The sequence below is a fragment of the Leucopleurus acutus genome (assembly GCF_964270905.1).
Source record: "Leucopleurus acutus genome assembly, chromosome: 15".
NCBI classification, from domain to species: Eukaryota; Metazoa; Chordata; class Mammalia; order Artiodactyla; family Delphinidae; genus Leucopleurus; species Leucopleurus acutus.
In genome coordinates this window covers 32,633,299-32,659,161 of record NC_139157.1, presented here as the reverse complement: position 1 = coordinate 32,659,161, position 25,863 = coordinate 32,633,299, and the positions used below count along the sequence as shown (strand labels likewise).

Genomic DNA, 25,863 nt, shown 5'->3' with positions numbered 1-25,863 from the left:
CAGTGAAAACACGACGATCCAAAACCTATGGGATGCAGCAAAAACAGTTCTAAGAGGGAAGTTTATAGCTATATAAGCCTATCTCAAGAAACAAGAAAAGTCTCAAATAAACAATCTAATGTTACACCTAAAGGAACTAGAGAAAGAAGAACAAACAAAAGCCAAAGTTAGCAGAAGAAAGAAATCATAAAGATCAGAGCAGAAACAGATGAAATAGAAACAAAGAAAACAACAGCAATGATCAATAAAACTAAAAGCTGGTCCTTTGAGAAGGTAAACAAAATTGATAAACCATTAGCCAGCCTCATCAAGAAAAAGAGGGAGAGGACTCAAATCAATAAAATTAGAAATGAAAAAGGAGAAGTTACAACAGACACTGCAGAAATACAAAGCATCCTAAGAGACTACTACAAGCAACACTATGCCAATAAAATGGACAACCTGGAAGAAATGGACAAATTCTTAGAAAGGTATAACCTTCCAAGACTTAACCAGGAAGAAACAGAAAAGATGAACAGACCAATCACAAGTAATGAAATTGAAACTGTGATTAAAAATCTTCCAACTAACAAAAGTCCAGGACCAGATGGCTTCACAGGTGAATTCTATCAAACATTTAGAGACGAGCTAACACCCATCCTTCTCAAACTCTTCCAAAAACTGAAGAGGAAGGGAAACTCCCAAACTCATTCTATAAGGCCACCATCACCCTAATACCAAAACCAGACAAAGATACTACAGAAAAAGAAAATTACAGACCAATATCACTGATGAATATAGATGCAAAAATCCTCAACAAAATACTAGCAAACAGAATGCAACAGCACATTAAAAGGATCATACACCATGATCAAGAGGGATTTATCCCAGAGATGCAAGGATTCTTCAATATATGCAAACCAATCAATGTGATACACCATATTAACAAATGGAAGAATAAAAACCATATGATCATCTCAACAGATGCAGAAAAAGCTTTTGACAAAATTCAACACCCATTTATGATAAAAACTCTCCAGAAAGTGGGCATAGAGGGAACCTACCTCAACATAATAAAGGCCATATACGACAAACCCACAGCAAACATCATTCTCAATGGTGAAAAACTGAAAGCATTTCCTCTAAGATCAGGAACGAGACAAGGATGTCCACTCTCACCACTATTATTCAGCATAGCTTTGGAAGTCCTAGCCACGGCAATCAGAGAAGAAAAGAAATAAAAGGAATACAAATTGGGAAAGAAGAAGTAAAGCTGTCACTGTTTGCAGATGACACGATACTATACATACAGAATCCTAAAGATGACACCAGAAAACTACTAGAGCTAGTCAATGAATTTGGTAAAGTTGCAGGATACAAAATTAATGCACAGAAATCTCTTGTATTCCTATACACTAATGATGAAAAATCTGAAAGAGAAACTAAGGAAACACTCCCATTTACAAAGGAGGCAAGGATATACAATGGAGAAAAGACAGTCTCTTCAATAAATGGTGCTGGGAAAACTGGACAGCTACACTCCCTAACACCATACACAAAAATAAACTCAAAATGGATTACAGACCTAAATGTAAGACCGGGCACTATAAAACTCTTAGAGGAAAACACAGGAAGAACACTCTTTGACATAAATCACAGCAAGATCTTTTGTGATCCACCTCCCAGAGTAATGGAAATAAAAATAAACAAATGGGACCTAATGAAACTTCAAAGCTTTTGCATAGCAAAGAAAACCATAAACAAGACGAAAAGACAGCCCTCAGAATTGGAGAAAATATTTGCAAATGAATCATCAGACAAAGGGTTAATCTCCAAAATATATAAACAGGTCATGCAGCTCAATATCAAAAAAACAAACAACCCAATCTAAAAATAGGCAGAAGACCTAAACAGACATTTTTCCAAAGAAGACATACAGATGGCCAAGATGCACATGAAAAGCTGCTCAACATCACTAATTATTAGAGAAATGCAAATCAAAACTACAATGAGGTATCACCTCACACCAGTCAGAATGGGCATCATCGGAAAATCTACAAACAACAAATGCTAGAGAGGGTGTGGAGAAAAGGGAACCTTCTTGCACTGTTGGTGGGAATGTAAATTGATACAGCCACTATGGAGAACAGTATGAAGGTTCCTTAGAAAACTAAAAATAGAATTACAATATGACCCAGAAATCCCACTACTGGGCATATACCCAGAGAAAACCATAATTTAAAAAGACACATGCACCCCAATGTTCATTGCAGCACTATTTACAATAGCCAGGACATGGAAGCGACCTAAATGCCCATCAACAGATGAATGGATAAAGAAGATGTGGTATATATACACAATGGAATATTACTCAGCCATAAACAGGAACAAACTTGGGTCATTTGTAGAGACGTGGATGCATCTAGAGACTGTCAGAGTGAAGTAAGTCAGAAAGAGAAAAACAAACATCGTATATTAACACATACATGTGGAACCTAGAAAAATGGTACAGATGATCCAGTTTGCAGGGCAGAAATAGACACAGATGTAGAGAACAAACGTATGGACACCAAGGGGGGAAAGCGGCGGCGGGGGGGGGGGGGTGGTGGGATGAATTGGGAGATTGGTATTGACATGTATACACTGATGTGTATAAAACTGATGACTAATAAGAAAAAATTCAAAAAAAAAAAAGAAATGAGACTCATAATCAACACACACATGCACACACACACACAAAACCCCTGCCCCTGCCAGTCCTAGCTCAGATTTTTCACCCCTGCCCTCTGCAATCATCACCCTTAGAATTGAAACATCTGTGTTACTCTGACCCCACACCTCTTGCATTCTTCCTAAATAGTGTATGCTGACTTTTTCCCACTGCACATCAAGTCTCATTAGCATGGTCACAGTCTGAGCCTTATTAACTCATATCACAAGGAACATGCCCAGTGTTCCCCTTCTTGGACCATAACCAACCTCCTGACTGTCTTTGGGACCTTCCAGTTCCCAACCAGCCCATTATGTCAGTCCCTCTGTCCACACACCTCATTCTCTCAGCAACCAGAACACTTTCGACACTGCTCCCTCAGCACTGCCCATCATACATCTGTTAAGTCTTGGTTTAATGCCCCACTGTCAGCTTTGTCCTTAATCCTTGCTGCACAGAAGTGTAAGTATGTTAAATTCCATATCTAAGCAGACCTGTGTTATTTCATATTCATCAGCTACAATATAATTCTATTCAATGTAGTTTCTTCTAGCTGCTTAAAAAGTTCTTTAAATGGCTGCTCCAAATCTGCTGAGTCAATCCCTGATTCAATCCACCTATTCTGCTTTTATAATAATCAGGCAGTAAATTATGAAGATGCCCCTTCCAATCACGTCTCTGTTCATGCTGCATGTCCAAGTGGACTGCCTTCTTTCTGAAAAACCAAGTTTTATCTTTCCTCCAAAATCTGGTCCCTGTTAATATCCTCAACAAAGCTTTCAAGCTCTTGGCCCACATTGATCTTTGAATTCTCAAATTATTAACAATGATAGATTTACAGAGATGAAAGAAATCTTTAGATGACCTAGCCAAATCATTTTACTTTACAGATGAAGGAACTGAAATTCAGAGAAGCAAGGGAAGAGTCTCTGGTCATGTAACTGGTTACAGACAAGGCTGCAACTCAGGTCTCTCCCTTCCTGCCCAGTGAGTAATTTGATAATATTTACAAACATGCTTTTGATAATATTGAAAAACATGCTTTTGGACAAATGTTAGAAGGATAATTCTACTATGCTTCATACTGTCATTCATTCAGTACTTAAAAATGGAAATATTTTATTGGCAACATATTTTCATACTAAATGGAAATTTAATGCAAATATCCAGTTCCTATTCCCCTTGGTCATTTCAGGTTTTTTTCAGTCAATAACCATCTCCAGTTTGCTTTCTAGCCTTGCCAAAAAGCCTTAAATGGGGCCACCAAATAAACATCTCAAATGAAGATTTTTAAGTTTTATAGCATTTCGGTTTCAAATCAGGTTTACTTTACAAGTGGTTTTCATTTTTATTTTATGACTATATAAAAGGACAGAGTAACTAAAAATCACAATATTTCATTTGCAATCATTTCTTACACTTCTGAAGTGTGCCTTACATGCCTTAACTATTGTTAATTAGTCAGCAATGATTCACAGTCTTCAAGCTCATGTTATCTGTCGTCTTGCAATTTCTCAGTCCTCAATCATTTAGGTGGTAAATTCACTTTTGGGTGGTAAATGTCTTAAATCACCAGATTAGATTATTTACATTCTTTTCATACACTTATTTTTACTATCTGCTTCATTACATTAATGTACCACCAGTTGACTCTTTTTAATGTTATCTTTGACTCTTTTTAATGGTATCTGAAGAGAAGACCAGAGTCAGAATCCAGAATACTAACTCATTTCACACCTGCAGGTACACACTACTGTACTGAATGCAATTCACCAGCCTTGAAAATCTGATGTTTCTATCCTTTGAAAAACTTCTCTCCTTTGAAGTTACTTTATACTCTATTTTAAACACAATCAAAATGTGGAAAAAAGGAAGCAGATATTCTCCCAAAGCCATTCACCTGAACGACAAAATAGGGAAAGGTTTCAAAGATACTGGATAAGTATCCTAATCTCTAAAATGATAGAGTAATTCACACACACACACACACACACACACACACACACACACACACACTCCTCTCTTTGAAAAAGCTGTTAGTCACTAGTCTGTTTTTAGCTTGTTCCCAACTCTGCCTCAGGCTTTTAACTCCTCTTTCATCATTAAGGAAATATACCTTATTGAAGTATTTTATAAACTGTCTAAAAATTTCAATTAACTATTTTTATCTCCATGAAAAGTGTTCAGTAAAATTCTCATTATTACAACCATCCAATATTGAAGCAGTGTAAGATATTAGCTAGGCAAGTGATACACGTGAAGATCTGTATACACAAGTCTACGACTTAAAGGAGAGAGGCCAGAAACTGCCTGCCTGTATTATTAACTATGTAATCGTGAATACGGCACTTCTGTCTCTGGCCTACTTCCTTACTTGTAAATCAAGGGAGCAGAGAATGCGAACAAAGTATCTGTTTAAGTTTTTAAGTTTTATGGTTCTAGGAAATTACAAAAGAATAATATTGACATTTCTCTATAACATGCCTAAATGAAGAAAATATGTTTTTCTTAAATATATGTATTTATATATGTATATATACATACATACATATGTGTGTGTGTGTGTGTGTGTATATATATATATACACACACACACACACAGACACACATTGTTGGCCCTCAGTAGAGGCACTGCCTAAGACCTAAACTATGAATCCTTTTTGTTTATAACATCAGCTCATTATCACATATTATGTGTGGCCAACTGAATCTATAAATAATTCATAAGTTTTATTTTCATAAGATGTCGCTTCTACTTTTCATTTTTCAAATGGTGACAAAATTGCTAGTAAGAGAGTCAAATAGCCAATAAGGAATAACAGTAACAACAATCCCAGTAGCTCGCACTCACTGAGCCATCACCATCAGCCAGGAACTTGTTTAAACATCTGCACTGGTGTTTGTGCATTTACTCCTCACAACAGCCTTAGCTACTGATTTGCCAGTTGAGAAACAGAGGGACAAAGTGGATAAGTAACTTGACAAGATGACACCATAGGTTGGAGAGCGGGATCTGGACGCCAGGCAATCCACCTTCGGCTCACTCGGGTGGCTAACGCCTTTACCTTACAACCTCTAAGTAAGAGGCTGAGTGGCAATAGGAAGGTTAGTTCAGTCTGACACTAACCAGATACATTCCTCTGGAATTCATTTTCCACATCTACCATGAGAATGGCTGTTCGAGCAGCTTTGGCATTCCGATATCTGGTGTTATAATCTAGAAAATCCACACAAGTATTTACATAGACATCTAAAAAGACCGGCATCTCTCTCTGGAGCATCTCTTATAGCACAGTCACCTGCCCTCTGTCCTACTTCTCAGAAATCAATCTATAACCAAGGAAACAGCCTTGGTTCAAAGCCATAAGAGATATGAGAAAGTATTTCAGAAAGAATAAGAAGCAGAGACTCAATTGCTTTTCCCCACCCCTTGTTCCTTGGACGAGGCATGTAATCAATTCCCCTCCCTCTGTCCCTTGCCTGCCTGTGCTGCCAATCAAACAGCTCTCCATTCCAGCCCAACTCCCACTCCACCTTCAACCAAGAGTCACCTCACATCGCCCTACTCCACCCCACTCTGCTCATGCCTGCCAACAACCGGAGGAGCAACTGTATCCCGTGGAAGGACTGACCAATAAGTGGCCAGGGATCAGTTTAAATGCCAGCTCTTATTTCTGCAGAAAACGTAAAGCAGAGCCACTGAAAAAACCCTGGTTAGTGTCATTGGGATCAAGCACTTGACCTAGAACATCAAGTACTCAACTCTGACCCTTTCCTGGCTCTCTTCCAGAAGAAGCTACAGAATGGTGAGAAAAGTGGGAGAGAACGGGGAGAGCAGATGTGGCCAAGCGTCCTCACATCTGACGCAGTTGGTCAGTGTCCTGGTAGTAGACAGGAAAGTAATAAATCTGTGGCAAACGCAGTCAATGTCTTCGTACAAGTGAAAGTGGTAAGGACTGTTACTTTTGCTTTCTGACCACTCATAAAGGTTAAATGACCCCCATGAACTGCAGAGGGGGCAACAGGTCAAATAACACCAGAGCACCTACATCACTGGGTAATCCATTAAACATAGCTAAAGGTATTAGTCATTGAATTTTCACAAGTAAATGAAACCACCAAACTATCCAAAACCAACCAATGACCCTCTAAGAAGGGGTGTGTGTGCCATGCACACTGCATGGTTTATGAGTTTCCATACCCTTAGCAACTCTGTTAGAGCTCACGCTAAAAACGCTCCTTTTCCATCTTTCATGAAGACGGAATGAAAACATTCTACCCATCCATGTATAAATGCTACACTTTGTAGCACTTCAATATTAGATTGTTGCAATAATACTCTTTCAAACGCATGGAAAACAAAGTGCTTGCAGCAGGCACTTAACAAAGTTCATCAGGGATTCCAGGCTCTGTTCCTTCCACCATCAGCTGGAAACCTTCAGCATCCACTGAACATCCATCAGTGATTCTAGGTTCTGTTATTGGTTCCACCACCAGCTGGCTGTGGGTTTACCTCTCCTGACCTCCATCTCCTCATGTGTAAAAGAAAGAGTTTAGACCAAATGACACTTGAATTCCCTTAAACACAAAAATCTGTGATTACAAGGTAAAAGTATTATTCTCGACAATTATCTAAGAATCAGTGATTTATCTGAAAACAGATGAAGAGTTGCGTATACATTTTTCCAAAAAACAAAAAAAGGAAAACAGGATATTCAGAGAGAATAACACCATTGAATTTTTATATCGTTGAACCTAAATTAAGTAAATCACAAGGCCAGATCTAAAACTGCAAATTAAGGGACTTCCCTGGCGGTCCAGTGATTAAGACTACGCACTTCCACTGCAGAGGGTGTGGGTTCAGTCCATGGTCGGGGAACTAAGATTCCCATGTGCCGCGAGTTATGGCCAAAAGATAAAATAAAATAAAATAAAACTGCAAATTAAGAGAGTGCCAGGGTCCTAGTGCCAAAGGTCAAGTTTAAATAAAGTTACTTTTGTTGACATATAGTCTTCACTGATTTTTTGGTGTTGTTCATAAAAATCATACTTGCTTATGATTATGAGTAGCTAGTTTTAGGCGGTTTGGTGAACTCTTACTTTCATGAAGCATGACAACTTAGAATTCTGGCTCTAAAAGAAATAAGGTACCATTTTCAAGCCAGTTAGATTCTACCTCTTGGTTAGATTAGACTTTGGTGTGCTATTTGTCAAACTCCCGGAGCTGTCCTAAAATTGAACATTGATGCTTGGGGAATACTCCATGGCAGACACAAAATAACAACGGTTAAAATATTTCTTAGAATTTTGTTACCACTAGGAGTACATTAAAATGTTCACTGGCTTTTTCCCTGGACACACATCCCCGATCTTCTTGTCTGTTATTAATGCCATTCACAAGTAGCTTCTTCCAAGTATCATCACGTTTTCCTTGTCCTTGCAAAAACCTACGCTTCCAAATTTCACCACTTTTACCATCAGCCAGAATTTAAGCTTCCCACACAGTAATACTACCACCATCAAACTTATGAGTAATTTTAATGTGTGAAGGGAAAAGGGAATGCAAGGTAGCAATAGCTGAAAGGTCAAAAATAAAACTTGTGTACTGAGTGCCATCCATGTTTTCTTTACCATGTTGGCTTCAAGTTTTCACAAAGATGAATTAAACCCATTGGTACAGGAAAATAATAAAAAGAAAGAAAGAAAGGTGATAATGTGCATACAAGAACATGAACTCACCCTGAGGGAGGGGCAGCTGGGGTTTTTTTCAAACTGTGCCCCACTGAACCCCAGGGACCCAGATGGGTCCATTAATCTTTTTCTAAATCCAGTGTGACACATTTTTGCTCAAGCAAACCAGACAGGTAAAGACATCACTCCGTCATATACAACACACTCAACGGATGCCCAGCCAGACACAGGAGCCACGGATTAAGCTCATGAAATCTACAAATATTTCTCAATGACCTATTCTGCCCAGTCTTTCTTCCAGGCACTGGGGATACAATGAACAGCACAGACAAAAATTCCTGTCCTTGCAGAGACACTGCAACCAAATACATCATAGTTAAGAAACAAAAACAGCTATACAGGGCATCCAGGGAAATACTGTGGAAACCTTAATGTAGATCATATATTAGACTATAATTATCTTACAGTAGTTTTCAAACTTGTCTGCACATTGGAATCACCTGGGAGCTTAAAAAAAAAAATTACTGGCGTCTCTGAGCCATCCAGGGATTGAGATTTAATTAGTCTGGAGTGTGGCCTGAGCTTTGGAATTTTAAACTTTTTTAAATTAAAACTTTGAATCCGGATGTAAGACTTACGTGTATCCTAATCCATTTTAAAACAGTTCTAGGGCTTCCCTGGTGGTGCAGTGGTTGGGAGTCCGCCTGCCAATGCAGGGGATACGGGTTCATGCCCCAGTCCGGGAAGATCCCACATGCCGCAGAGCAGCTGGGCCCGTGGGCCATGGCTGCTGAGCCTGCGTGTCCGGAGCCTGTGCTCCGCAACGGGAGAGGCCATGGCGGTGAGAAGCCCGTGTACCGCAAAAAAAAAAAAAAAAAAAAAAAACAGTTCTAAGTGCTTAAATATTTTGCAATAAAATTTGAGGAAACAAAATCAATCATCTAGTCCACTTGATCATCTTAGACAGGATGTGGTCCTGAGTATGAAATTCAACAATTTATAAGCAGAAAACTACTTTCAGATGATGGGCAATGTTTCAGAATTCACCAAGTGAATTTTTAATTTCAACTTAGTACAACAGTTTTACTCTAAACCTTTGTTTATTTTTAAATGTTTTAAAACCATCCTATCTTTGAAAGAACAGTGCCTCACTGCCATTATTCTGAACATGCACTGCTTCTGCAGAACGCTGCAGGCATAGGATACGTGGGGTTTTACCTATACTGGTATTAAAAATATACTTTAAAGTATATTTTAAAAATAAATCCTTAATATACATTTGATTTGTCTTAATTTGCCTCCTTCTCCTAAAGATGAAACAAAATGTTCCAATTAATATTGTACAATCAGTCTATTCCAGTGCCATCTGTCAACTGGACAGTTATTATTCATAAGGAAAACTGTAGTTATTATTCATTATTTATATCTCCCCAACTTGCTTTTTTTTTTTCCTGGTAAGAATACACACAACACACACACACACACGTAGCGAGAGAGAGAGAGAGAGACAGAGAGAGAGAGAGAGAGAGAGAGAGAAAGAGAAAGAGAAGGAGAGAGGGAGGGAGGTGGAGAAATATAGCCGGAAAAGCAGACTGGAGCCCTAATTAGAAAGATACTCATACTTAAGCATGTACTCATTTGGAAAATATTTACTAAGAAACTACTATGTGTCAAGCAATGTGGAAATAATTATAAACAAGCCAAACAGGATCCCAAATTGATAGTCATGTTGGGAATACAGACAAGCAAGCATGACACAATTAGGGCATTGCTTTTGCAAAGCTAATCTGATGAGCAGGATTAAAATAAACTAGACCAGGTTTGCATTCAAAGTGTATATTCTGCATAAGTAATAAAAGCGGATCCTTTCTAAAAATTAAATTTGATGGTATAGTCCTGACCGAGTTGCTTTCCATTTCATTTATACGTCCTTTCCCTACTGTATTATTTCTTGTGGCTGCTAATTACTACAAACTTGGTGGCTTACAGTAATAGCAATTTACTCTCTCATAATTCTAGAGGCTAGAAGTTCAAAATCAGGATCACTGGGGTCAAGGTGTCAATGGAGACGAACTCCCACCAGAGCCTCTAGGGGATCCATTCCTCCCCTCTTGCAGCATCTGTTGGGACAAGCATTCCTTTGCTCGTGGCCTTGTTGACTCCAATCTCTGCCTCCATTTTCACATGCCGTGTGTGTGTGTGTGTGTGTGTGTGTGTGTGTGTGTGTGTGTGTGTATGAAATCTCCCTCTGTCTTTCATAAGGATGATTGTGATTGCATTTGGAGTCCAAATGAATAATCTGGGATAATCTCCCATCTCAAGATCCTTCACTTAATTGCATCTCCAAAGACCCTTTTCCTAAATAAGATTCACAGATTAAGATTCACATATTCCTGGGACTTCCCGGGTGGCACAGTGGTTAAGACTCCACACTCCCAATGCAGGGGGCCCCGGTTCAGTCCCTGATCAGGGAACTAGATCCCACATGCATGCCACAACTAAGGAGCCCACGTGCCACAACTAAGGAGACTGCCTGCTGCAACTAAGGAGCCCACGTGCCACAACTAAGACCTGGTGCAACCAAATAAATAAATATTAAAAGAAAAAATTTCAGAGACAGGAGAAGATGGCGGAAGAGTAGGACGCAGAGATCACCCTCCTCCCCACAGATACATCAGAAATACATCTACACGTGGAACTGCTCCTATACAACACCCACTGAACGGTGGCAGAAGACCTCAGACCTCCCAAAAGGCAAGAAACTCCCCCACGTACCTGGGTAGGGCAAACAAAAAAAGAATAAACAGAGACAAAAGAATAGGGACAGGACCTGCACCAGTGGGAGGGAGCTGTGAATGAGGAAAGGTTTCCACACACTAGGAAGCCCCTTCGTGGGCGGAGACTGCGTGTGGCAGAGGGGGAAGCTTCGGAGCCACGGAGGAGAGCACAGCAACAGGGGTGCGGAGGGCAAAGCGGAGAGATTCCCGGACAGAGGATCGGTGCCGACCAGCACTCACCAGCCCGAGAGGCTTGTCTGCTCACCCGCCGGGACAGGCGTGGGCTGGGAGCTGAGGCTCGGGCTTTGGAGGTCGGATCCCAGGGAGATGACTGGGGTTGGCGGCGTGAACATAGCCTGAAAGGGTTAGTGCGCCACGACTAGCCGGGAGGGAGTCCGGGAAAAGTCTGGAGCTGCCAAAGAGACAAGAGACTTTTTCTTGCCTCTTTGCTTCCTGGTGCGCGAGGAGAGGGGATTAAGAGTTCTGCTTAAAGGAGCTCCAGAGACGGGCGCAAGCCGCGGCCAAAAGCGCGGACCCCAGAGACGGGCATGAGACGCCAAGGCTGCTGCTGCCGCCACCAAGAAGCCTGTGTGCCAGCACAGGTCACTATCCACACCTCCCTTCCGGGGAGCCTGTGCAGCCCGCCACCGCCAGGGTCCCATGATCCAGGGAAAACTCCCCCGGGAGAACACACGGCGCGTCTCAGGCTGGTGCAACGTCACGCCGGCCTCTGCCACCAAAGGCTCGCCCCGCACTCCGTGCCCCTCCCTCCCCCTGGCCTAAGTGAGCCAGAGCCCCCGAATCAGCTACTCCTTTAACCCCGTCCTGTCTGACCGAAGAACAGACGCCCTCAGGCGACCTACACGCAGAGGCGGGGCCAAATCCAAAGCTGAAACCCGGGAGCTGTGCGAACAAAGAAGAGAAAGGGAAATCTCTCCCAGCAGCCACAGGAGCAGCGGATTAAATCTCCACAATCAACCTCAAGTACTCTGCATCTGTGGAATATGTGAATAGAAAACGAATCATCCCAAATTGAGGAGGTGGACCTCGGGAGCAAGTTGGATTATTTTTTCCCCTTTTCCTCTTTTTGTGAGTGTGTATGCTTCTGTGTGAGATTCTGTCTGTATAGCTTTCCTTTCACCATTTGTCCTAGCATTCTGTCCGTTGGTTTTGTTTGTTTGTTCTTACTTTTTAAAATGTTTTTCTTGATAATTATTTTTTTTTAACATCTTTATTGGAGTATAATTGCTTTACAATGGTATGTTAGTTTCAGCTTCACAACAAAATGAATCAGTCATATATATACATATATTCCCATATCTCCCCCCGCCTGCGTCTCCCTCCCTCCCACCCTCCCCATCCCACCCCTCCAGGCGGTCACAAAGCACCGAGCTGATCTCCCTGTGCTATGCGGCTGCTTCCCACTAGCTATCTACCTTACGTTTGGTAGTGTATATATGTCCATGCCTCTCTCTCGCTTTGTCACCGTTTACCCTTCCCCCTCCCCATAGCCTCAAGTCCATTCTCTAGTAAGTCTGTGTCTTTATTCCTGTTTCACCCCTAGGTTTTTCATGACATTTTTTTTTTAATTCCATATATATGTGTTAGCATACGGTATTTGTCTCTCTCTTTCTGACTTACTTCACTCTGTATGACAGACTCTAGGTCTATCCACCTCATTACAAATAGCTCAATTTCGTCTCTTTTTATGGCTGAGTAATATTCCATTGTATATATGTGCCACATCTTCTTTATCCATTCATCCGATGATGGACACTTAGGTTGTTTCCATCTCCGGGCTATTGTAAATAGAGCTGCAATGAACATTTTGGTACATGACTCTTTTTGAATTATGGTTTTCTCAGGGTATATGCCCAGTAGTGGGATTGCTGGGTCATATGGTAGTTCTATTTGTAGCTTTTTAAGGAACCTCCATACTGTTCTCCACAGTGGCTGTATCAATTTACATTCCCACCAACAGTGTAAGAGGGTTCCCTTTTCTCCACACCCTCTCCAGCATTTATTGTTTCTAGATTTTTTGATGATGGCCATTCTGACTGGTGTGAGATGATATCTCATTGTAGTTTTGATTTGCATTTCTCTCATGATTAGTGATGTTGAGCATTCTTTCATGTGTTTGTTGGCACTCTGTATATCTTCTTTGGAGAAATGTCTATTTAGGTCTTCTGCCCATTTTTGGATTGGGTTGTTTGTTTTTTTGTTATTAAGCTGCATGAGCTGCTTATAAATTTTGGAGATCAATCCTTTGTCAGTTGCTTCATTTGCAAATATTTTCTCCCATTCTGAGGGTTGTCTTTTGGTCTTCTTTATGGTTTCCTTTGCTGCGCAAAAGCTTTTAAGTTTCATTAGGTCCCATTTGTTTACTCTTGTTTTTATTTCCATTTCTCTAGGAGGTGGGTCAAAAAGGACCTTGCTGTGATTTATGTCATAGAGTGTTCTGCCTATGTTTTCCTCTAAGAGTTTGATAGTTTCTGGCCTTACATTTAGGTCTTTAATCCATTTTGAGCTTATTTTTGTGTACGGTGTTAAGGAGTGATCTAATTTCATACTTTTACAGGTAGCTGTCCAGTTTTCCCAGCACCACTTATTGAATAGGCTGTCCTTTCTCCACTGTACATTTCTGCCTCCTTTGTCAAAGATAAGGTGACCATATGTGCGTGGGTTTATCTCTGGGCTTTCTATCCTGTTCCATTGATCTATATTTCTGTTTTTGTGCCAGTACCATACTGTCTTGATAACTGTAGCTTTGTAGTATAGTCTGAAGTCTGGGAGCCTGATTCCTCCAGTTCCTTCTTTCGTTCTCAAGATTGCTTTGGCTATTCGGGGTCTTTTGTGTTTCCATACAAATTGCAAAATTTTTTGTTCTAGTTCTGTGAAAAATGCCAGTGGTAGTTTGATAGGGATTGCATTGAATCTATAGATTGCTTTCGGTAGTAGAGTCATTTTCACAATGTTGATTCTTCCAATCCAAGAACATGGTATATCTCTCCATCTATTTGTATCATCTTTAATTTCTTTCATCAGTGTCTTATAATTTTCTGCATACAGATCTTTTGTCTCCTTAGGTAGGTTTATTCCTAGATATTTTATTCTTTTTGTTGCAATGGTAAATGGGAGTGTTTTCTTGATTTCACTTTCAGATTTTTCATCATTAGTATATAGGAATGCCAGAGATTTCTGTGCATTAATTTTGTATCCTGCCACTTTACCAAATTCATTGATTAGCTCTAGTAGTTTTCTGGTAGCATCTTTAGGGTTCTCTATGTATAGGATCATGTCATCTGCAAACAGTGACAGCTTTACTTCTTCTTTTCCGATTTGGATTCCTTTTATTTCCTTTTCTTCTCTGATTGCTGTGGCTAAAACTTCCAAAACTATGTTGAATAAGAGTGGTGAGAGTGGGCAACCTTGTCTTGTTCCTGATCTTAGTGGAAATGCTTTCAGTTTTTCACCATTGAGGATGATGTTTGCTGTGGGCTTGTCATATATGGCCTTTATTATGTTGAGGAAAGTTCCCTCTATGCCTACTTTCTGCAGGGTTTTTATCATAAATGGGTGTTGAATTTTGTCAAAAGCTTTCTCTGCATCTATTGAGATGATCATATGGTTTTTCTCCTTCAATTTGTTAATATGGTTTATCACATTGATAGATTTGCGTATATTGAAGAATCCTTGCATTCCTGGAATAAACCCCACTTGATCATGGTGTATGATCTTTTTAATGTGCTGTTGGATTCTGTTTGCTAGTATTTTGTTGAGGAGTTTTGCATCTATGTTCATCAGTGATATTGGCCTGTAGTTTTCTTTCTTTGTGACATCCTTGTCTGGTTTTGGTATCAAGGTGATGGTGGCCTCGTAGAAGGAGTTTGGGAGTGTTCCTCCCTCTGCTATATTTTGGAAGAGTTTGAGAAGGATAGGTGTTAGCTCTTCTCTAAATGTTTGATAGAATTCGCCTGTGAAGCCATCTGATCCTGGGCTTTTCTTTGTTGGAAGGTTTTTAATCACAGTTTCAATTTCAGTGCTTGTGATTGGTCTGTTCATATTTTCTATTTCTTCCTGATTCAGTCTTGGCAGGTTGTGCCTTTCTAAGAATTTGTCCATTTCTTCCAGATTGTCCATTTTATTGGCATAGAGTTGCTTGTAGTAATCTCTCATGATCTCTTTTATTTCTGCAGTGTCAGTTGTTACCTCTTCTTTTTCATTTCTAATTCTATTGATTTGGGTCTTCTCCCTTTTTTTCTTGATGAGTCTGGCTAGTGGTTTATCTATTTTGTTTATCTTCTCAAAGAACCAGCTTTTAGTTTTATTGATCTTTGCTATTGTTTCCTTCATTTCTTTTTCATTTATTTCTGATCTGATTTTTATGATTTCTTTCCTTCTGCTAGCTTTGGGGTTTTTTTGTTCTTCTTTCTCTAATTGCTTGAGGTGCAAGGTTAGGTTGTTTATTCGAGATGCTTCCTGCTTCTTAAGGTGGGCTTGTATTGCTATAAACTTCCCCCTTAGAACTGCTTTTGCTGCATCCCACAGGTTTTGGGTCGTTGTGTCTCCATTGTCATTTGTTTCTAGGTATTTTTTGATTTCGTCTTTGATTTCTTCAGTGATATCTTCATTATTAAGTAGTGTATTGTTTAGCCTCCATGTGTTTGTATTTTTTACAGATCTTTTCCTGTAATTGATATCTAGTCTCATGGCGTTGTGGTCAGAAAAGATACTTGATACAATTTCAATTTTCTTAAATTTACCAAGGCTTGATTTGTGACCCAAGATATGATCTATCCTGGAGAATGTTCCATGAGCACTTGAGAAAAATGTGTATTCTGTTGTTTTTGGATGGAATGTCCTATAAATATCAATTAACTCCATCTCGTTTAATGTATCATTTAAAGCTTGTGTTTCCTTATTTATTTTCATTTTGGATGATCTGTCCATTGGTGAAAGTGGGGTGTTAAAGTCCCCTACTATGAATGTGTTACTGTCGATTTCCCCTTTTATGGTTGTCAGTATTTGCCTTATGTATTGAGGTGCACCTATGTTGGGTGCATAAATATTTACAATTGTTATATCTTCCTCTTGGATTGATCCCTTGATCATTATGTAGTGTCCTTCTTTGTCTCTTCTAATAGTCTTTGTTTTAAAGTCTATTTTGTCTGATATGAGAATTGCTACTCCAGCTTTCTTTTGGTTTCCACTTGCATGAAATACCTTTTTCCATCCCCTTACTTTCAGTCTGTATGTGTCTCTAGGTCTGAAGTGGGTCTCTTGTAGACAGCAAATATATGGGTCTTGTTTTTGTATCCATTCAGCCAATCTGTGTCTTTTGGTGGGAGCATTTAGTCCATTTACATTTAAGGTAATTATCGATATGTGTGTTCCTATTCCCATTTTCTTCATTGTTTTGGGTTTGTTATTGTAGGTCCTTTCCTTCTTTTGTGTTTCTTGCCTAGAGAAGTTCCTTTAGCAGTTGTTGTAGAGCTGGTTTGGTGGTGCTGAACTCTCTCAGCTTTTGCTTGTCTGTAAAGGTTTTAATTTCTCCATCAAATCTGAATGAGATCCTTGCTGGGTAGAGTAATCTTGGTTGCAGGTTTTTCTCCTTCAACACTTTCAATATGTCCTGCCACTCCCTTCTGGCTTGCAGAGTTTCTGCTGAAAGATCAGCTGTTAACCTTATGGGGATTCCCTTGTGTGTTATTTGTTGTTTTTCCCTTGCTGCTTTTAATATGTTTTCTTTGTATTTAATTTTTGACAGTTTGATTAATATGTGTCTTGGCGTATTTCTCCTTGGATTTATCCTGTATGGGACTCTCTGTGCTTCCTGGACTTGATTAACTATTTCCTTTCCCATATTAGGGAAGTTTTCAACTATAATCTCTTCAAATATTTTCTCAGTCCCTTTCTTTTTCTCTTCTTCTTCTGGAACCCCTATAATTCGAATGTTGGTGCGTTTAATGTTGTCCCAGAGGTCTCTGAGACTGTCCTCAGTTCTTTTCATTCTTTTTTCTTTATTCTGCTCTGCAGTAGTTATTTCCACTATTTTATCTTCCAGGTCACTTATCCGTTCTTCTGCCTCAGTTATTCTGCTATTGATCCCATCTAGAGTACTTTTAATTTCATTTATTGTGTTGTTCATCGTTGCTTGTTTCATCTTTAGTTTTTCTAGGTCCTTGTTAACTGATTCTTGCAATTTGTCCATTCTATTGTCCATTCTATCTCCAAGATTTCGGATCAACCTTACTATCATTATTCTGAATTCTTTTTCAGGTAGACTGCCTATTTCCTCTTCATTTGTTAGGTCTGGTGGGTTTTTATCTTGCTCCTTCATCTGCTGTGTGTTTTTCTGTCTTTTCATTTTGCTTATCTTACTGTGTTTGGGGTCTCCTTTTTTTTTTTTTTTTGCAGGCTGAAGGTTCGTAGTTCCTGTTGTTTTTTGAGTCTGTCCCCAGTGGCTAAGGTTGGTTCAGTGGGTTGTGTAGGCTTCCTGGTGGAGGGTACTAGTGCCTGTGTTCTGGTGTATGAGGCTGGATCTTGTCTTTCTGGTGGGCAGGTCCACGTCTGGTGGTGTGTTTTGGGGTGTCTGTAGACTTATTATGATTTTGGGCAGCCTCTCTGCTAATGGGTGGGGTTGTGTTCCTGTCTTGCTAGTTGTTTGGCATAGGATGTCCAGCACTGTAGCTTGCTGGTCGTTGAGTGAAGCTGGGTGCTGGCGTTGAGATGCAGATCTCTCGGAGATTTTTGCTGTTTGATATTATGTGCAGCTGGGAGGCCTCTTGTGGACCAGTGTCCTGAAGTTGGCTCTCCCACCTCAGAGGCACAGCACTGAGTCCTGGCTGCAGCACCAAGAGCCTTTCATCCACAGGGCTCCTTAATTTGGGATGATTCGTTGTCTATTCAGGTATTCCACAGATGCAGGGTATATCAAGTTGATTGTGGAGCTTTAATCCGCTGCTTCTGAGGCTGCTGGAAGAGATTTCCCTTTCTCTTCTTTGTTCTCACAGCTCCCAGGGGCTCAGCTTTGGATTTGGCCCCGCCTGTGCGTGTAGGTCGCCGGAGGGCGTCTGTTCTTTGCTCAGACAGGACGGGGTTAAAGGAGCCGCTGATTCGGAGGCTCTGGCTCACCCAGGCCGGGGGGTAGGGAGGGTCACGGAGTGCAGGGCGGGCCTGCAGCGGCAGAGGCCGGCGTGACGCTGCAGCCTGAGGCGCGCCGTGCGCTCTCCCGGGGGAGCCGTCCCCGGATCCCGGGACCCCTGCAGCGGCGGGCTGCACAGGCTCCCCGGAAGGGCGTGTGGCTAGTGACCTGCGCTCGCACACAGGCCTCCTGGCGGCGGCAGCAGCGGCCTTAGCGTCCCATGTCCGTCTCTGGGCTCCGCACTCTTAGCCGCGGCTCGCGCCCGTCTCCGGAGCTCTCCCAAGGAGCGTTCCCAATCCCCCCTCCTCGTGCACCAGGAAACAAAGAGGGACGTAAAAGTCTCTTGCCTCTTCGGCAGGTCCAGACCCCTCCCCAGACTCTCTCCCGGCCAGCCGCGGCGCACCAACGCCCTGCAGGCTGTGTTCACGCCGCCAACCTCAGTCCTCTCCCGGCGCTCCGACAAAAGCCGGAGCCTCAGCTCCCAGTCCCGCCCGCCCCGGCGGGCGAGCAGACAAGCCTCTCGGCTGGTGAGTGCCGGTCGGCCCGATCCTCTGCGCTGGAATCTCTCCGCTTTGCCCTCCGCACCCCTGTTGCTGTGCTCTCCTCCGCGGCTCCCAAGCTCCCCCACTCCGCCTCCCGAAGTCTCCACCCGCGAAGGGGCTCCTAGTGTGTGGACACTTTTCCTCCTTCACAGCTCTCTCCCGCTGGTGCAGGACCCGTCCCTATTCTTTTGTCTCTGTTTAGTTTTTTCTTTTGCCCTAACCAGGTACGTGGGGGGTTCCTTGCCTTTTGGGAGGTCTGAGGTCTTCTGCCAGCGTTCAGTAGGTGCTCCGTAGGAGTTGTTCCACGCGTAGATGTATTTCTGGTGTATCTGTGGAGAGGAAGGTGATCTCCGCGTCTTACTCTTCCGCCATCTTCCCGGAACTCCGATAATTATTTTTTATTTTAATAACCTTTATTTTATCTTACTTTATTTTTATTTTATCCTCTTTCTTTCTTTCTTTTTAATTTTTTCTCCCTTTTATTCTGAGCCGTGTGGAGGACAGTCTCTTGGTGCTCCAGGCAGGCTTCAGGGCTGTGCCTCTGAGGTGGGAGAGCTAACTTAAGGACACTGGTCCACAGCAGACCTCCCAGGTCCACGTAATATCAAATGGCAAAAATCTCCCAGAGATCTCCATCTCAACTCCAACACCCAGCTTCATTCAATGACCAGCAAGCTACAGTGCTGGACACCCTATGCCAAACAACTAGCAAGATAGGAACACAGCCCCATCCATTACCAGAGAGGCTGCCTAATATAATAATAAGGCCACAGACACCCCAAAACACACCACCAGCCGTGGACGTGCCCACCAGAAAGACAAGATCCAGCCTCATCCACAGGAACACAGGCACTAGTCCCTCCACCAGGAAATCTATACAATCCACTGAACCAACCTTAGCCACTGGGGGCAGACACCAAAAACAACGGGAACTATGAACCTGCAGCCTGAGAAAAGGAGACCCCAAACACAGTAAGATAAGCAAAATGAAAGGACAGAAAAACACACAGCAGATGAAGGCACAAGGTAAAAACCCACCAGACCTAACAAATGAAGAGGAAATAGGCAGTCTACCTGAAAAAGAATTCAGAATAATGATAGTAAGGATGATCCAAAATCTTGGAAACAGAATAGAGAAAATGCAAGAAACATTTACCAAGGACCTAGAAGAACTAAAGAGGAAACAAGCAATGATGAACAACACAATAAATGAAATTAAAAATACTCTAGAAGGGATCAATAGCAGAATAACTGAGGCAGAAGAACGGATAAGTGACCTGGAAGATAAAATAGTGGAAATAACTACTGCAGAGCAGAATAAAGAAAAAAGGAAGAAAAGAACGGAGGACAGTCTCAGAGACCTCTGGGACAACATTAAATGCACCAACATTCGAATTATAGGGGTCCCAGAAGAAGAAGAGAAAGAGAAAGGGACTGAGAAAATATTTGAAGAGATTATAGTTGAAAACTTCCCTAATATGGGAAAGGAAATAGTTAATCAAGTCCAGGAAGCACAGAGTGTCCCATACAGGATAAATCCAAGGAGAAACATGCCAAGACACATATTAATCAAACTGTCAAAAATTAAATACAAAGAAAACATATTAAAAGCAGCAAGGGAAAAGCAACAAATAACACACAAGGGAATCCCCATAAGGTTAACAGCTGATCTTTCAGCAGAAACTCTGCAAGCCAGAAGGGAGTGGCAGGACATATTTAAAGTGATGAAGGAGGAAAACCGACAACCAAGATTACTCTACCCAGCAAGGATCTCATTCAGATTTGATGGGGAAATTAGAACCTTTACAGACAAGCAAAAGCTGAGAGAGTTTAGCACCACCAAACCACCTTTACAACAAATGCTAAAGGAACTTCTCTAGGCAAGAAACACAAGAGAAGGAAAAGAGCTACAATAACAAACCCAAAACAATTAAGAATATGGGAATAGGAACATACATATTGATAATTACCTTAAATGTAAATGGATTAAGTGCTCCCACCAAAAGACACAGACTGGCTGAATGGATACAAAAACAAGACCTGTATATATACTGTCTACAAGAGACCCACTTCAGACCTAGGGACACATACAGACTGAAAGTGAGGGGATAGAAAAAGATATTCCATGCAAATGGAAATCAGAAGAAAGCTAGAGTAGCAATTCTCATATCAGACAACATAGACTTTAAAATAAAAACTATTACAAGAGACAAAGAAGGACACTACCATGATCAAGGGATCAATCCAAGAAGAAGATATAACAATTGTAAATGTTTATGCACCCAACATAGGAGCACCTCAACACATAAGGCAAATACTAACAGCGATAAAAGGGGAAATTGATAGTAACACAATCATAGTAGGGGACTTTAACACCCCACTTTCACCAATAGACAGATCATCCAAAATGAAAATAAATAAGGAAACACAAGCTTTAAATGATACATTAAATAAGATGGACTTAATTGATATTTATAGGACATTCCATCCAAAAACAACAGACTACACATTTTTCTCAAGTGCTCATGGAACATTCTCCAGGATAGATCATATCTTGGGTCGCAAATCTAGCCTTGGTAAGTTTAAGAAAACTGAAATTGTATGAAGTATCTTTCCCGACCACAACGCTATGAGACTAGATATCAATTACAGGAAAAGATCTGTAAAAAATACAAACACATGGAGGCTAAACAATACACTACTTAATAACGTAGTGATCACTGAAGAAATCTAAGAGGAAATCAAAAAATACCTACAAACAAATGACAATGGAGACACAACGACCCAAAACCTATGGGATGCAGCAAAAACAGTTCTAAGAGGGAAGTTTACAGCAATACAATCCTACCTTAAGAAACAGGAAACATCTCAAATAAACAACCTAACCTTGCACCTAAAGCAATTAGAGAAAGAAGAACAAAAAAACCCCAAAGTTAGCAGAAGGAAAGAAATCATAAAGATCAGATCAGAAATAAATGAAAAAGAAATGAAGGAAATGACAGCAAAGATCAATAAAACTAAGAGCTGGTTCTTTGAGAAGATAAACAAAATTGATAAACCACTAGCCAGACTCATCAAGAAAAAAAGGGAGAAGACTCAAATCAATAGAATTAGAAATGAAAAAGGAGAATTAACAACTGACACTGCAGAAATACAAAGGATCATGAGAGATTACTACAAGCAACTCTATGCCAATAAAATGGACAACCTGGAAGAAATGGACAAATTGATAGAAATGCACAACCTGCCGAGACTGAACCAGGAAGAAATAGAAAATATGAACAGACCAATCACAAGCACTGAAATGGAAACTGTGGTTAAAAATCTTCCAACAAACAAAAGCCCAAGACCAGATGGCAAATTCTATCAAACACTTAGGAAAGAGCTAACACCCATCCTTCTCAAAGTCTTCCAAAATATAGCAGAGGGAGGAACACTCCCAAACTCATTCTATGAGGCCACCATCACCCTGATACCAAAACCAGACAAAGATGTCACAAAGAAAGAAAACTACAGGCCAAAATCACTGATGAACATAGATGCAAAACTCCTCAACAAAATACTAGCAAACAGAATCCAACAGCACATTAAAAGGATCATACACCATGACCAAGTGGGGTTTATTCCAGGAATGCAAGGATTCTTCAATATACGCAAATCAATCAGCGTGATAGAGCATATTAAGAAACTGAAGGAGAAAAACCATATGATCATCTCAATAGATGCAGAGAAGGTTTTCGACAAAATTCAACACCCATTTATGATAAAAACCCTGCAGAAAGTAGGCATAGAGGGAACTTTCCTCAACATAATAAAGGCCATATATGACAAACCCACAGCCAACATCATCCTCAATGGTGAAAAACTGAAACCAGTTCCACTAAGATCAGGAGCAAGACAAGGTTGCCCACTCTCATTACTCTTATTCAACATAGTTTTGGAAGTTTTAGCCACAGCAATCAGAGAAGAAAAAGAAATAAACGGAATCCAAATTGGAAAAGAAGAAGTAAAGCTGTCACTGTTTGCAGATGACATGATACTATACATATAGAATCCTAAAGATGCTACCATAAAACTACTAGAGCCAGTCAATGAATTTGGTAAAGTAGCAGGATACAAAATTAATGCACAGAAATCTCTGGCATTCTTATACACTAGTGATGAAAAATCTGAAAGTGAAATTAAGAAAACACTCCCATTTACCATTGCAACAAAAGGAATAAAATACCTAGGAATAAACCTACCTAAGGAGACAAAAGACCTGTATGCAGAAAATTGTAAGACACTGATGAAAGAAATTAAAGATGATACAAATAGATGGAGAGATATACCGTGTTCTTGGATTGGAAGAATCAACATTGTGAAAATGACTCTACTACTACCCAAAGCCATCTACAGATTCAATGCAATCCCTATCAAACTACCACTGGCATTTTTCACAGATCTAGAACAAAAAATTTCACAATTTGTATGGAAACACAAAAGACCCCGAATAGCCAAAGTAATCTTGAGAACGAAAAACGGAGCTGGAGGAATCAGGCTCCCTGACTTCAGACTATACTACAAAGCTACAGTAATCAAGACAGTATGGTACTGGCACAAAAACAGAAATATAGATCAATGGAACAGGATAGAAAGCCCAGAGATAAACTCACGCACATATGGTCACCTTATCTTTGATAAAGGAGGCAAGAATATACAGTGGAGCAAAGACAGCCTCTTCAATAAGTGGTGCTGGGAAAACTGGACAGGTACATGTAAAAGTATGAAATTAGAACACTCCCTAACACCATACACAAAAATAAACTCAAAATGGATTAAAGACCTAAATGTAAGGCCAGATACTATCAAACTCTTAGAGGAAAACATAGGCAGGACACTCTATGACATAAATCACAGCAAGATCCTTTTTGACCCACCTCCTAGAAAAATGGAAATAAAAACAAAAATTAAAAAATGGGACCTAACGAAACTTCAAAGCTTTGGCACAGCAAAGGAAACCATAAACAAGACCAAAAGACAACCCTCAGAATGGGAGAAATATTTCCAATGAAGCAACTGACAAAGGATTCATCTCCAAATTTTACAAGCAGCTCATGCAGCTGAATAACAAAAAAACAAAGAACCCAATCCAAAAATGGGCAGAAGACATAGACATTTCTCCAAAGAAGATATACAGATTGCCAACAAACACATGAAAGAATGCTCAATATCATTAATCATTAGAGAAATGCAAATCAAAACTACAATAAGATATCATCTCACACCGATCAGAATGGCCATCATCAAAAAATCTAGAAACAATAAATGCTGGAGAGGGTGTGGAGAAAAGGGAACACTCTTGCACTGTTGGTGTGAATGTAAGTTGATACAGCCACTGTGGAGAACAGTATGGAGGTTCCTGAAAAAACTACAAAAACATGACCGTATGACCCAGCAATCCCACTACTGGGCATTTACCCTGAGAAACCCATAACTGAAAAAGAGTCATGTACCAAAATGTTCACTGCAGCCCTATTTACAATAGCCAGGACATGGAAGCAAACATCAACAGATGAATGGATAAAGAAGATGTGGCACATATATACAATGGAATATTACTCAGCCATAAAAAGAAACGAAATTGAGTTATTTGTAGTGAGGTGGATGGACCTAGAGTGTGTCATACAGAGTGAAGTAAGTCAGAAAGAGAAAAACAAATACCGTGTGCTAACACATATATATGGAATCTAAGGAAGAAAAAAAAAAAAGGTCGTGAAGAACCTAGGGGTAAGACGGGAATAAAGACACAGACCTACTAGAGCATGGACTTGAGGATATGGGGAGGGGCAAGGGCAAGCTGTGACAAAGTGAGAGAGTGGCATGGACATACATACACTACCAAACGTAAAATAGATACTAGTGGGAAGCAGCCGCATAGCACAGGGAGATCAGCTAGGTGGTTTGTGACCATCTAGAGGGGTGGGATAGGGAGGGTGGGATGGAGGGAGACTCAAGAGGGAAGAGATATGGGAACATATGTATATGTATAACTGATTCACTTTGTTATAAAGCAGAAACTAACACACCATTGTAAAGCAAGTATACTCCAATAAAGATGTTAAAAAAAATTTCACAGATTCCAGGAATTAAGACCATAAATCTGACTACCACACCTACCTAGAAAGCCTAAGAGTGAAAAAGCACAACAAGAAACAAAGCCAACTGACTAAGCCAGAGCATGTACAGATCTGCTCCAAACACATCTAGATAACAAGTTGACCTGCCGCTATACAGGTCCCTAAATGAAGATGGTTTACTCTTCTGCTATATGTATGTGTGTATGGTGAGAATCTAATTACATCAGATTAGAAAGCACCACACAAGTTGAAAGTAATATTAGTTTTTTTCCCCTCTCTTGTGCCTCCTCAGCCATAACCTCAAATATCCTTACAAAACAGCTCCTGTACCTTTCACTTACCCATTTCAGGACGTGGCTTGATTTTTCACTACACTGAGTATGGGAAGAAAGAGCCCAAAAAAGTTCAGTAAGGCAACCCAACACAGGGCCGGTCCTCAGGAGTCTGTAGGACCAGAGGTGAACCTGGGCAAAGCCAAAGCCTGGTCTGGTGGAACTCTCAAGCTGGAACCTTTCTAGTCTCTAGAATGGGAAAAGTGGCCTGGCAATTCACTCTGGGGACAATCTACTTAGTCACTTTTCCCTAATTACAAAAGTAAGTCTTGACTAAAGACACTGAGAAGTCTAAGGCCAAAACTGTATGGACAAGAAGAATGGTCCAGAGAAACTGAAGATTTCCAGGCAAGTCACTGAGGAACCTTTCTGCCTTTTGCACTTCAGCAGTTGCAATAACACAGGATAGGCCACATCATTGCTTTCCTGACCAAGCTATTTGAGTAGAACCATATGATAGACCATCATAATCCTGACTTGACTCATTCTCTAGTGACCTGGATATGGAGAATTTCTACTCTTCCACAGTCCACTAAGCAGTGATCCTTAGCTAAAATTCTTACTCATAA

At 40.7% G+C, this 25,863-nt stretch overlaps 1 protein-coding gene and 1 long non-coding RNA gene across 4 annotated transcripts in view; both read right to left on the bottom strand.

The window, feature by feature from the left end:
* The window catches only part of ARHGAP18 (Rho GTPase activating protein 18), a 139,076-nt gene that overhangs the window by 88,147 nt on the left and 25,066 nt on the right, over positions 1 to 25,863 (bottom strand). The gene's annotated exons all lie outside the window — the stretch shown is intronic.
* On the bottom strand, positions 12,327 to 19,540 carry LOC309972195. Its single transcript, XR_014326790.1, has 2 exons — positions 19,227 to 19,540; positions 12,327 to 12,361 (listed from the first exon to the last, which is right to left on the bottom strand). It is a non-coding gene; the product is annotated as an uncharacterized lncRNA (long non-coding RNA).